Source organism: Lissotriton vulgaris, chromosome 7, assembly GCF_964263255.1.
Source record: "Lissotriton vulgaris chromosome 7, aLisVul1.2, whole genome shotgun sequence".
In the NCBI taxonomy this organism is placed as follows: domain Eukaryota; kingdom Metazoa; phylum Chordata; class Amphibia; order Caudata; family Salamandridae; genus Lissotriton; species Lissotriton vulgaris.
Window position 1 is genome coordinate 1,246,953,360 of NC_141695.1, and position 13,918 is coordinate 1,246,967,277.

The following is a 13,918-nucleotide window of genomic DNA, read 5'->3' on the forward strand; positions in this document are numbered from 1 at the left end:
AAAGAGAAGAGAAGGGAAAGGACAGGCGTATCCATAGAGCAATAGTAGTCGGTTTACCCAGACCTGGTTCTTTGTACACGCAACAGGAAATATACAGTGAGCATGCACAGTCAAACACACCAAATTCTACATAGAGTCTACGTAAGCAAGCTGGCCATTGAGATGTGGGTGGATGACGCATCCAGGGAGAACCAGAGTTTGTTGTTCGAAGGCTTCCACGTGGCTGACTGTAGCGCAGGATTGCCCGCCCCTCTTAAGAAGGAAAGCCATTCTAGCCACATTTTAAAGTTGACTTCAGCAAAGTTTTTCCATTTATAAAGTATGACCTTGCACGCCAATGTCAACATGATATCAAGCAATTGTCTGTCATGAATGTCCGGCAATTGTGTTTCTAGAGGACCCAAAATGACATATATAAATTCCTGGGCAGGCGTGATACCAAATACTTGTTGAATATATGTGAATATTTTATCCCAAAATCGTTTTAAAAGGGGACAGTTAAAAAGCATGTGTGCCAAGTCACCAGGCGCCTTTTGGCAGTTCCAACAGTTTAGCCACACTGGAGTATAGGATGTAGCATCGACCAGCCAAAGGGCCCCTTGCTTACAGAGGAAGGCTGTTTGGTAGTTCCTGAACGAGGGCAGGCCCAGGCCGCCCTTTTCTTTTTCTAGTTGCAGCTTTTTTAGTGATATCCTGGCTTTTTTCCCTCGCCATAGGAACTCTCCAAACAACCTGTCTACCTTCTTGATGAATTCGTCCGAGAAAGTCATGGGGAGCATGCAGGCTAGGTAGTTAACTAGAGGCGTGCACATCATTTTAAGGGTCTCAACCCTACCCCACCAGGACAAAAATTTTGGTGACCAGCTATCTAGCAGCGTGGATATCTTTTTTAACGTTAGGTCTTCATTCAATTTCAGGGTCGTAATCAAGTCCTTCTCAAAATCTAAGCCCAAATATTTAAAAGCTTTTGGTTGCCAAGTGAGGCCAGATGAGCCCAGAATTTCTTTACCTCCGATGTTGTTTAGCAACTTAACTTCTGTTTTGTCCTTATTCAGTTTATATCCTGAAACTCTGGAGAACCCCTCAATTGTGTCCATTAAGGCCGGGATAGCCTCGTCGGCTTTTTCCGTCAAGATCAGCACATCGTCGGCATATGCAGTCAATTTTACCTTGCAGTTATCAAATGGAATACCAGCAATGGCTTCATTATGTCTAATATGCCACAAAAAGGGTTCTATTGCTAGTAAGAACAGAGATGGTGATAATGGGCATCCTTGTCTCGTCCCCTGTTTCAAGCAAAAAGCAGAAGAGAAGGAGCCACCCGCTCTGACCTTAGCAGTAGGGGCGGCATACAAAGCCATTATAAGTTTAGTAAACGTTTCACCTAGGTTGAAGTTGTGTAGAACTGCCTCAAGGAAGGACCAATCTACCTTGTCGAAGGCTTTTTCCGCATCCAGCGTGACAGCTACCGTGGGAGTATTCAGAAGTTTTGCTTTTTCTAGGGCATGGGCTAGTACTCTGGTGTTATCACTAGACAGTCTATGTTTTAAGAAACCCGCTTGAGATGGGTGTACGAGGGTAGGAAGGACTTTCTGTAAACGGGCTGATAAAATCATGGCTAGTATCTTACAATCTAGATTAATCAGGGAAATCGGCCGATAATTTTTTGGTAACGATGGGTCTTTGCCATCCTTAGGCAGCACTGCAATGGTCGCTTCTGCTAATGTGCCCTGGGTCTTTGCCATCCTTAGGCAGCACTGCAATGGTCGCTTCTGCTAATGTGCCCTTCACCTCCCCTGACTCCGTGAATTCGTGAAAGAGGTTCAGAAGAGGTTTAACCAAATCTGATGTAAAGCTTTTATAGAATTTGGCTGTAAAGCCATCCGGGCCCGGAGCTTTCCCACATTTCAACCTCCTGATCGCTTTTTCCACCTCATTGGCCGAGATCGGCTCATTAAGATTGAGTTGTTCTTCAGGCTTTAGCTTTGGCAGAACACACTCCTGTAGATATTCCTGAATTTTGTCTTCAGCCACCAATTCATTTTTAGCGTATAAGCCCTCGTAGAAGTCTTTAAAGACCTCAGTTATTTTTTGGGGGTCCGAATGAAGAACTCCCGCAGAGTCCCTGATAACATTAATAGCATTCTTTTGCACCTTGAATTTTAAGTATGCCGCCAGGCTCTTACCGGCTTTGTTAGATTTGCAGAGCTTAAACCTTCGCTTTCTGTCCAGCCACACCCCCGCCCTTTCGCTCACTAGCTTATTATATTCGTATTTTCTGTTGGTCATGATATTGAGTGTCTCCCGGTCCCTTGCCATTTGGTGTTTGCTCTCCAGGATAGCTATCTCAGCCTCTAACCTTTCCAGCTTTGCATTGCAATCTCCGTTCATTGCTGAGCGAATTTTGATGCACACCCCCCTTATTGTACTTTTCAAAGCCTCCCATCGCACCAGGTCTGAGGTGTCCCCCCTCGCATTAATCTTCAAATAGGATCTAATAGCTGTTAGAATTTCAGTTCTATATTGTTCTTTGTGTAAGATTTCCTCATTTAGTCTCCAGGACGTTTGTTTAGGGGGCGGTTTAATGTTACTGATGGACAGGGATATGCATGAATGGTCTGACAGCACCCTTGGTTCAATTGATGTATCCTCTATTCTCGCAATGCCATTTTGTGTAATGAAGATGTAATCAATGCGCAAGAACGAATCGTGTGGGGGAGAGTAGAATGTGTAGTCCCTATCAGTAGGGTGCTGTATTCTCCATGCATCAATTAAATGAAATTGTTGACATAATTTGAGAAAGGCATTATGTGATTTGTTCGGTTTGAATACACACTTCGAATCTCTATCTAAGGCCGGGTCAAATGGGAGATTAAAATCACCCCCAATTATATGAACCGCTGTATCAGGTATCATTGCAATTTGCTTGACTAAGCCCAGCCAAAATTCTAAGTCATTAGCGTTAGGTGCGTAGACATTAGTGACAAAGAATTCCGTGTTGTCTCTAGAAAGTTTCACCGTGACCCAGCGCCCCTTTTCATCTGATTCGGAAGACAGCAATTCTACCTTGGACTTTTTTGACAATAAAACCAGAACTCCATTCTTTTTACCAAGTGCACTAGAACCTACAACCTCCGAATAAAACTTGTTGCGCAGAGTGTAGAATTGTTTAGCATCTAGTTTAGTCTCTTGCAACAGGACAATGTCCCCCTTCTGTCTGCGCACATAGTCTAATATCTTCTGTTTTTTAACGGGCTGATTCAGACCTTTAACATTCAAAGACAGAATCTTTAGTCGGTCAAGTGAGGTTGTCCCAAGTGGAGTGGAAAGCGTTGCATGTGACATTTATAATAGTGTATGTAGCATGATTGCTCCATGAGGTCCAATGAAAAACATGTTACACAGCGTATTATGCAAAGAACACACAGTTTTGCTCCATATGATGTAAAACGGGCGGAAACTATGAGCAGACATTTGGGCGCCCAGGGACAGAGCACGACTGGTCTGAATGTAGGTATACAAATACAACATATGCATGATACAACTTGTCCAATCAAGAGCAAGGAGATAGATCAGAAGAAAAAGGAATAGCAATGAAAAGAGAAGAGGAAGAAGAAAGAAGAAAGAAGGAAAAAGAAAAAGAAAAAATACAAACCATAATACACAACACCCATCCCCCCCAATCCCCCACATCCCCCCACCCCACCCTCCCCAACTGTAGTACAGAAGCATGGCGACGTTGAGGAAAACCGCAGTAACCCTCCCGTCTAAACTAGTCGTGTATAGACATTGGAACAGCTATGCACAATGCAAAATGCATATAAACACAACGCAAGCAGTGGAACATTGGAATGGTGTATCAGAATCAGCATTAAATCAATAACGCGCTCCCACTGTATAATCTAGATAGACCAACAAATAATCCTGAGTATCCACTAAATTCTAACTATCGAACGATAAGTAGAGAGTACAACAAGGACCATTGGGAGGTATTATAGCATCATATCCTTCATTTAAGGCCCGTAATGGCTGGTAGGTTATAGGTCTATATATCAATGGTAGATAACCCAAGTAGAAACAATAAATTGCCAGTAACATTTCCATAAACAGAGAGTCTCAGCATGGTCGGTGTAAAATCCGATCAACTCCGAACCACCCCACCAGTGACCCGGATGCTGGATTTAGTCAGCTCAATTCAGGAGTTTAAATCGATAGCCATAGATCAACACCAGATCGAAACTAGAGAAGTAAAGTAAAGAAACTTCCAGGACTTTAGTTCAAACCCTTACACCAATTTTCGAAGTACCATAAAACTTCCAGTGCTGGATGGCGCCCATGAACTGGAGACCTTACCCTATAGGCCCCTTGCAATAGACAAACCCATAGGCTTGTAGAATTAACAGAGCATAAATGACTTAATGAAAGCACTAAAACTCGGACGTGGTCATTTGTATCCTCATGTTCAAATAATTTAATATGAAAACCCATTGCAATATTTGCACTAAAACCTTTAAATGTCCATTACATAGACTAAACCAATGCAAATTGTGCACATCTGATAAGAATCGTACAATAATACAATTCATATTCACGAATATTGCTAGGTGAGGCATATGGTTGAAAAAATTATCCTTTAGTATTCAGTAACCGTAACTTGAGAGCCTTAATGCATCATTTTTAATAACAGGAAAAACTTGATATATGACACGAATTCCAATTTGATGTATCCAATTGTTATGGAATTCCAATTCCATGACCCAGGCAATAGTGATTGAGCCCACTCCTGGAAGTGGAGTCGCGGGGTTTGATCAGTGCAGCACACATAACTAGATCCATAGACTAGTAGTTACGTCATCATCACTCCCTGCAGGAATGATCACCTGCTGGTGGGTTCTGCGATGGAATGGTCAAAATAAACATCCATGTTTTGGGCGGGCTGTGTGAGGAAATGGGCAAAATTTGGCCAATCAACAAACCTTGAACTATGTGTTCTGTGTGCAATGCTTAATTTCAGCCGGTGGTTGCAGGAGGGGACCACTTGTACTTAATTTTAGGGACCAGTGCTTATTTTTCCACATCAGACTTTCACCTAGAGCAAGAGAGACAAAAAATAAATAAGAGGGAAAGAAGGAGGAAGACAAAATGGAAAAACAGTGATAAAGGGAAAATGTAGAGATGAAAAGATACCTGCAAGAGTGAGATGAAGGGAGAGCGAGTGTCTGGTGATGGATTAAAATGACATGAGATGGAAACAAGACTATGCAGCCTTGGTATTCGGCACCCCAACCATCAATAGCGCTGGCCGAGGGTTTCTTAAAAAAAACAACAAAAAAACATTGTCTACCTGTACTTATTATATTACAAACTAAGCTCTGTTTGGCCTTTTCCCTAGGTCCTGGGGCAGCCATTGGTGCTGTACATCATCTGTGATTGGTGGTGTGTCATTTGTTTCTCAGGACCTCAGATACTACTGTACCCACACTGGATGACCAAGTTACACCTCTTGTATGCTACACTTTCCAGATGAAGTGAGTACGAACAGTCAAGGCTTACATCAAGAGGCGGAAGACGCCTGGTCCAGCCCCAGCTATATCTTTGAAACACTGCTGCTACCAAGGTAGGCTGCATCTTTTTACACTTAAGGAAAAGCACCCTGTCATGGTTATGGTAGTGTTTGAAAGATATAGCTGTCACGGAACCATGAGTTTCTTGAATTTAGCTAGTCCTGTTTTGTAGGATCTAAGTTTTAACCTCTCTACTGCCTCTTGAAGTAAGACTTGTATTCTTGTATATTTCCCTATACTGAGTTACCATGCATTTTGATCCATTTCTACTTTTTCTGTACTGCATCCTGAATTATTTCAATAAACCTTCAAGGTTTATATTTTACTTCTGAGTCTTGAGGGTTTATTTCCCTAAAATGCTATTGATTGAATTTGTGGTGGGTGCTGTTTAGGGACACATTGCCTCATATATGCTTGAGATCCTTGGTAGGAGCTTTATCTTGCAGGATAGCGTCCACAGAGCTGTCTGTAAAGTCACTAGTGGTCAAGAAAACCATATTACCTTGTAAATACCAGACTTTTTCACTCAACATCTCTTCACTGCTAAGCAACACCCACCCTAAAACAAAGGGGAAAGGGTAAGTCATGGACTGTGGGAGGCAGAAAGTGACTGGCAACAAAGTGTATGTATATTCCTCCAAACCGCCAAGCATCTAGAGCATGGGTATTCACAAACTTTTTCCCAGGGGCCACAAATGTGGTCTGTGATGTGACCGAGAGCGGCACTGATACTAGCAAGGTGTGGTTGGGGTCTGGGGATTGGTATGTGGTAAGGTGGGTGTGAGGGAAGCTAGGCATATACCTCAAGTGTCTGAATTGCACAATGTGAAACCAAAAACTTTGGATTATTCCCGGCTTCTCCACTTAACCAAATTGTGTGATCCGAGACAATTATTTTATTTCACTTTCCCTCTTTTTTCTTCATTATCACATATGAGGATCTCAAAACACATGACTTCAGGATGTGGGCTGTACAGAGACTTCCCTTGTGTTTGATTTAATAAACTATATGTTGTTCATGTATAATAGAAACTCTGGTGCCCAAAAAATACACATGACGACTCACTTGCCTCTTCATACACTATTGGCATTATTATTAAGGCGTAGGGAACAATGAATGTTTCTCAATGCATGTATGAAAATTATCACTTAAAAAAAATTCTTCTCAATGCACTGATAATCTGATGTACTAAGGTGACACCATGGATAGTGTATAAAGGACATGTGGTACGATCATCATTTTAATAGTAGCCAATCTACTGCAACAAGATAAATGAAGGGGGACCAAGAAAGTAGGAGTGATTGTATTTTGGTAATTAGTGCAATGAACGTAAAACTAGGGGGCACATTAGGAGTGCGGATTTTCCGCATCCTCCGGGCTGGCGGAAGCCACCGCCGGCCCGTAGGATGCTGAAAAACCGCAGCGGACCCACCAAAGACTCACCGCCGCATTAGGATGGCTGGTGGGTCCTGGTTTCAGTCCGCAGCTTTTCCGTCGCGGTTGGCTTACAACTGCGGCGGAAAAGCCCTAAAATGGTGGCGGTGTCTCTCAGACACCGCCAGCCATATTAGGATGCCCAAAAAAATATGCTTTTCCTCGGCGGGTTTTCCACCATGGAAAAGCATACGGACCTTCACTGCGGGAGCCCGTTGCGGGCCCCCTGGGTGAGGGGGGGTTGGGGGGTGCACATGGGGGGTACCTATGGTACCCCCCTGCATTTGTATGCAGAAATCGGCAGGCACCGCAAATGCATTGCATGCATTTTTAACATTGCGGCGGGTGCAGCTTGAAGCCGCACCCGCAACAATGTTAAAAATAGAGGATGTGACCGCCATTTATTTATTTATTTATGCAATTTATATAGCGTGCAAATACCCGAAGGTGTCTCGGCGCTGTTCAGATCAAGTGCATAGAGAGATCAAGTTCTTACTGATTAAAAAGCCATGTTTTTAATTGTCTCCAGAACGTCATCAGAGAAGGACTGGATTTTATATGGAGGGGGAGAGTGTTCCACAGCCTGGAGACAGCGACTGTGAAGCGTCTGTCCCCCCAGTTCAGTTTTTTTGTGCGAGGAATTGGAAGCAGATTAGCTGTAGAAGAGCGCAGGGCTCTTTTGGGCGTAACAGCAGACAAGGCTTTCTTTAAAAATTCTGGTCCTATGCTATTCCTAGCCTTATAGGTGATACATAGCGCCTTGAATTTGGTACGGCTCCTAACCGGGAGCCAGTGCAGTTGTCGGATAATCGGGGAGATGGACGAGAATTTTGAAGTATGGGTCAGGATTCTGGCAGCAGCATTTTGGACAAGTTGGGGTGCCGCTCGAACTGCGTGGAGTTTCTTGTCCTGTGCCTGTGGACGCCCTGGGGGCTTGAAGTAAAGCGGAGCCTTCGATTCTTTTAACCCTACGACCTGGGAGCACATCGGCTCGGTCACCACGGTAGGGGGAGAACCGGAAACCTTCATCTGCCTTGGGAGCGGGACTGCGAGGTCCAGAAGTGCTAGCGCCGTCCATCGCGCGCACCTGGTTCCTCTTCCCGCCCCCTTCTCTCCTCCTCTATTTTAACCCCGCCTGGAACGCGTACGCGGGACGCGCGCGGACGACGAAGCGGGCGAAGACCGGGCCAAGAGCGGGCCCGTTTGTGCCCGTTCGTGACCGGCAGTGACCGGACCGGGCTACCCCCCTACCTCTTCCTGCTGCCTGATCGTCTGTGGACCATGGTTGGCCGGGAAACGAGGAGCAAATCTTCGCTGGCAGGAGGATCTCAATCTGCCGCTGGAGGTATGGAGAAGTTTCTTACTAGGGCTAACACCATCATTGACAAAGAAATTATTACTCTGGAGAAACGACTGTCCAAGGAGCTAATGTCTCTTAAACGCTCGAGTATGGGCCCTTTAGCTAATGCCAGAACTCCTGAAAGACCTTCTGACTGCTTGCCTCTGTCGGATGTCCTATTTCCGCTTCCAGACTCAGCCCCCCCGCTAAGCATAGAATCTACTGTTATATCTAACCCCTCCATCACCATAGCTGATTCTAGCCATATATCTGATTGTGCAAATGTATCCTCTGCCGCTGTTAATGAAGGGAATCCTACTATCCCTACAACTCATGGGGGGAATGAAGGGGCCACCAAGAAACGGAAGAGACAATATAATTGCAAGGGAAAAACTACTGGGAGGACATCTAAAATAGCTAGAACAACCAGTACAGACGGAGCACCCTTATTGCTGAATTCCAACGGGGAAGGGAGCTCATCCAGTAATGATATGTCTATGGATAAATTAGCTATCTTACTTAAATCGATTATTTTTCCTCTAGAGGCCAAACTAGATAGGCTTGATTTCAGAATGTCTAATATAGAGAAATCAACTGCTATACTTCTAGCTAATTCCACTAAGCCTAATAGTTCTGGCCCTCCTCCTAGTTTGCCCTCTCTCCACACTACTCCTCCGACTATTGTGCCCCAAATTCCTATTTCAATGACCGTAAGCACACAACCCGCTCCCCAAGCCTCTAGCTCGGTTAGCCTAGTTGCCCCACAGTCTACTCAAGGCCCCCCTCAAGGTTTGCATATCCCACCCGCACTTATGTCTCTGGATACCCAAGGGCCGCAACCAGAAGATCTCAAAACTCCAAGAACGAGACGACCCAACCTCCCACCTGAGGCCAACCGATTTATGGTAATCCTGGCAGGTGCACCTCCATTAGCCAGGGGGGAAACCGAAACTTTCAATTCCCTTAAAACTCAAGTTATTAAATGGCTTAATTGGAACCGCCCCTTGCCGACACATCTACACAATGAAGTTATCATGGTGCGGAGGGTACCATGGATCGGTAAAACCCCTAAATCTATCAAGGGAGATTGTATCACTGTCAGTTTTAGAGACCCACGCACAGTATCTTACATATGTGCGGGTGTTAATAGGTCACCTGATTCCACTATCCAGACCCTCCCTGTTTCCTTTTTCTTCCCACCGCCGACTAACCCCTTGTACTATGATGGAAGCAACGAGTGGACTAGGGTCGAACGTAGGGGAAGGCCTTTTCGCCCAAGTCACACCAGATTGCCCCCATTTCAGACCCCGCAGAATATCTTCTAGGATTATAATCGATATGGCTGTCTTGATGGGCTTGAAGGAGTCGACTGACTACCCAATGTCCATACTACTGTCCCCCCTCTACCCAACGAGACTAACCTAGCCGATAGCGGAGTCACTGTGGAATATCAAAACCTTCCAGCAATGAGAGATAAAATAACCTGCAATACACATGTTTGGACCCCCCCAACTCATGATAAATCAAACGAGTCCAACTTTCCACCACCTGTTGAGGTTATTGATGATATAGGAGGTACCTTGATCTCTCCCATAGAAGAGCTATCTCCCCCCAGTGATCAAGGGTATTCTATGGTGAGCTGGAACATAGCTGGCTGGCGTCAGAAAGCTTCAGCTTTAGGGGGGAGGGAACTAGTTCTTGGGTTTGATATTTTATGTTTACAGGAAACATGGTCCACTTCGGAAATCTATGTTGATGGGTTTGTTTCATACAATTGTGTTGCCCAGGAATCTGTTATGGGGAGGGCAAAAGGGGGCCTGCTTGTTTTGATATCAGTTGACCTCCCGATAACTGTTGATACATATGCAATTGTGGGCACACATTCACAAATTCTGGAACTAAAAGCTAAAAAGGGCAGGAACATCTTATTGATCAATCACTACAATAATACATTTGACTCTAACAGTAGTCTGGTTGTGGATGAACTGGAAGCCTTTTTAAATAAAATCTGTAACAAACCCCACTCATTTTATGACATCATATGGGGAGGGGACTTTAACATTAGAACATGCCCACACTCTCTAACCCCAGTTTGTGGGTTTGATGGGGAATCTGGGGAGAATTTAGCACATTTCCAACACTCCCTATATGGGACCGCCCTTAATGGTCTTCTGTTAAAATTTGATCTAGTTATTCACCAACCAGCTCTCGACATTATGGGCAATATTGTTCCAACATTTAGAGGGAGGGACGCTGAGTCGGTCATTGATCATTTGCTGATCTCAACCCTTTTGGTGCCATTTTGTACAGTGCCAATTACCAAGGATTTATGTTTGAGCGACCACAATGCCCTAACTATGTATATTCTTATGTGGGGCCCGAAAATTATGCCCACAGGCAGGGTTGTCGACAATATCGTCCCAAGTAGGCCTAATGGAACCAGGATAAAGTGGTGTACCGAAAAATCTGAAAAACTACATAGCACAGTTGTGGCAGGCGGTCTCAATCAGATACTTCGCTGTCTGGAAGTCAATGCCCCTCTTTCGGGCATTATAACGGACTTTGAGGATCTTGGTACTATAATTAATGGAATCTTTACTAATAATAAGAATGCATCTAAACGGGGTAAGGTTGGCTGGTTTGACCGCGCTTGTACCACAGCGCTAAAAACTCTTAAGCAAGCACTGTCAAATCTCCCTAGAGATAGGGAAATAGTTAAAGCCTTAAGGTCAAATTATAACACAGAACTCAAACGTAGGAAAAACGAACTCCGGGAACAAGCCTGGGATAATCTGGATTGTGCCGCAGCCCTCAAGGACTGTAAATTGTTCTGGAGTACTATTAATGCCCCATTCCTCCAGAATGATGATTTCCCAGTACTTACCGCATTAGTAAGTGAAGAGAGCTGGGTCAAATATTTTTCAGGAATCTTCGATCCACCTGAGGAGACTTATGATAAAACCCATATGAACCCCCAGCTGCGTCCGCAGCCTCTGGGAATCACCATTCGAGAAGTGGACATGGCAATCAATTCTAGTAAAGGTGGGAAAGCCCCAGGACCCGACGGGGTCCCGGTAGATATATACAAACATGATTTGGCCCTCTGGAGCCCCCTATTGACCCAGGTCTTCAATGCTGCCACTGATTTTTCCACCCCGGCAACTTGGAGCGAATCCATCATCATCCCGATTTACAAGAAGGGAGATAGAGGGGAGGCCAAAAACTATCGCCCCATTTCCCTTCTAGACTCCTCCCTTAAAATTATGAGCCGAGTATTATTGTTACGCCTGGAGGAGTGGGCGTCTGATAATAATATCCTGGCACAATCACAGTATGGCTTTAGAAAGGGCTTGGGGACCATTGACCAATGTATTAACCTTAATCTCTTAATAGGTAAATATACTATGGCCAAACCCGGTTCCCTATTCCTTTGTTTTGCGGACCTCTCTAGTGCCTTCGACCTGGTGAATCACTCCCTGTTGTGGACAACCCTTCTTGATATGGGGGCACCCCCGGCTATCATCCATTTCCTAGCTAGGCTATACTCCAATTTGTCCACACATATTCGATATGGTCCAGCTGGAGAGTGCACGAGCAAGATTAAGGTAAAATCAGGCATTAGGCAGGGGTGCGTACTGGCCCCCCTGCTTTTCTCTCTTTTTATTAATTCCATGGAACATGAATTAAAACAGGTCCAGGCTGATGCACCACAAGCAGGGGGCCTACCTATTCCAGTGTTGTTATACGCGGATGACACTGTTTTATTATCCAGAACTCCAATTGGCTTGCAGCGGTTAATGAATTGTTTTTATGACTTCATTCAGGGTAAAAAACTTAAAATTAATAACACCAAAACATTTACAATGGTCTGTGGCAAAAAGGCGAATTACCATAAGTCTTTCTATTTTAAAAATAACAGAATTGAGGCTGTAGATAATTTTTGTTATCTGGGCATTACTTTTAATAGCCTGGGCTCTTGGGCACCTGAACACACTAACATAAAAGCCAGGATGGGGAAGGCTTCTTCAGGTGTCTTTCGCTTTGCCAATAAACTGGGCAGCCGCAGGATTCCTGCAATGTTAAATATTTATAGACACCGATGTTTATCTATAGCGCTCTATGGATCGGGGGTATGGGGGTACGGGTCTAACAAAGACTTGCAAATATTGGAAAATTTGTTTCTGAAACGGCTACTTTGTTTACCCCCTACGGCATCCAACTATCTGGCCCACGAGGAACTAAGGTTGGACCATATAGCCGATCTAATTGAATTGAGACCCCTCCTGGTTTGGAGGTCTATCTGGCTGAAGGATGAAACAAGTTTCACAAAGTGCATTATCAAAGATTGTTTGGTGTTGGATAAATTTGCGAATATACCATGGATAAAGTATGTGATTACTACTTTTAAGGACTTCTTACATTTGGATGTACGTAAAGAACCCGAGATTGCAACTTCTTTATCCAAAAAAGGGTTGAAAGAAGAATTCATGAGGGTAAAACTCGGTAAACGGAAAGCAGATACACGTAACTATTCAACCCATGCTTTCTATTTTTCCAATGTAAATGAGGGTCATGGTTTGCCGACCTACCTTAAAATAATCTATAGACAATCTCATCAATTTGTATTATCCAGACTTAGACTTGGTATTGTCCACAATCTTGTGGCCTTCCCAAAGATGAAAATTTATTCAACTTCTGCTTGTCCATGTGATGGACTGACCAAACAAAGTACCCTTCATTTCATGTTAATTTGCCCCCTCTATAAAGCCCTACGTATTGTTTACTTGAAACCGTTGTTTAAAAAATACTCTGTGTTCTCTACCTCAAATGCCATGAAACTGTTATTTTCGCTTGCTAGCCCGGATTTGTGTTTTTTTACTGCAACCTTTATCCTGAAATCTGTTGCTCTAAGGAAGAGTATGGTTTTTTAGCTGTTTTACTGTGTTCCCCATTTATTGACTTTTGTATGTCCTCGAAACAACATACGATGATATGTACCCTTCCTGTTTTATGATATTTGTACGATTTTATCTTGTGTACTTTTATGACGTTTTTTAAAACTGTCGAATAAAGTTTATAAACTGAAAAAAAACTGAACTGACAAGTTGTAACATATTCAGGACTTGCTCTTGGGCATTTAGTAATAATCCATTACAGTAGTCAATCTTAGATAGAACTAAAGTAGACATGAGGGTTTTGCCAGCGCTGGCTGGCAGAAACGGCAGTAGTTTCTTGATCATCCTCAAAGTATAAAAAGATGCTAAGACTACCGCATTGGCATGGCTTACAAATGACAGTTTATTGTCGAATAAAACCCCTAGATTCCTGACTTTATTAAGCAGTGTCGGGAGAGGGCCTAGATCAGAAGGCCACCATGCTGGAGACCAAGACGGGGTCAAGCTACCAAAGATCATGACCTCCGTCTTGTCTGAGTTTAATTTTAAACAATTGTGATCCATCCAGGAACTGATGGCCGTCATACCATCCTGAAAGTTGGCCGCAACTGCTCCTCAGTTATTATGAACAGCCAGTACCAACTGGGTATCATCCCCGTAGGATGTTAACCCAATACCGTATGAT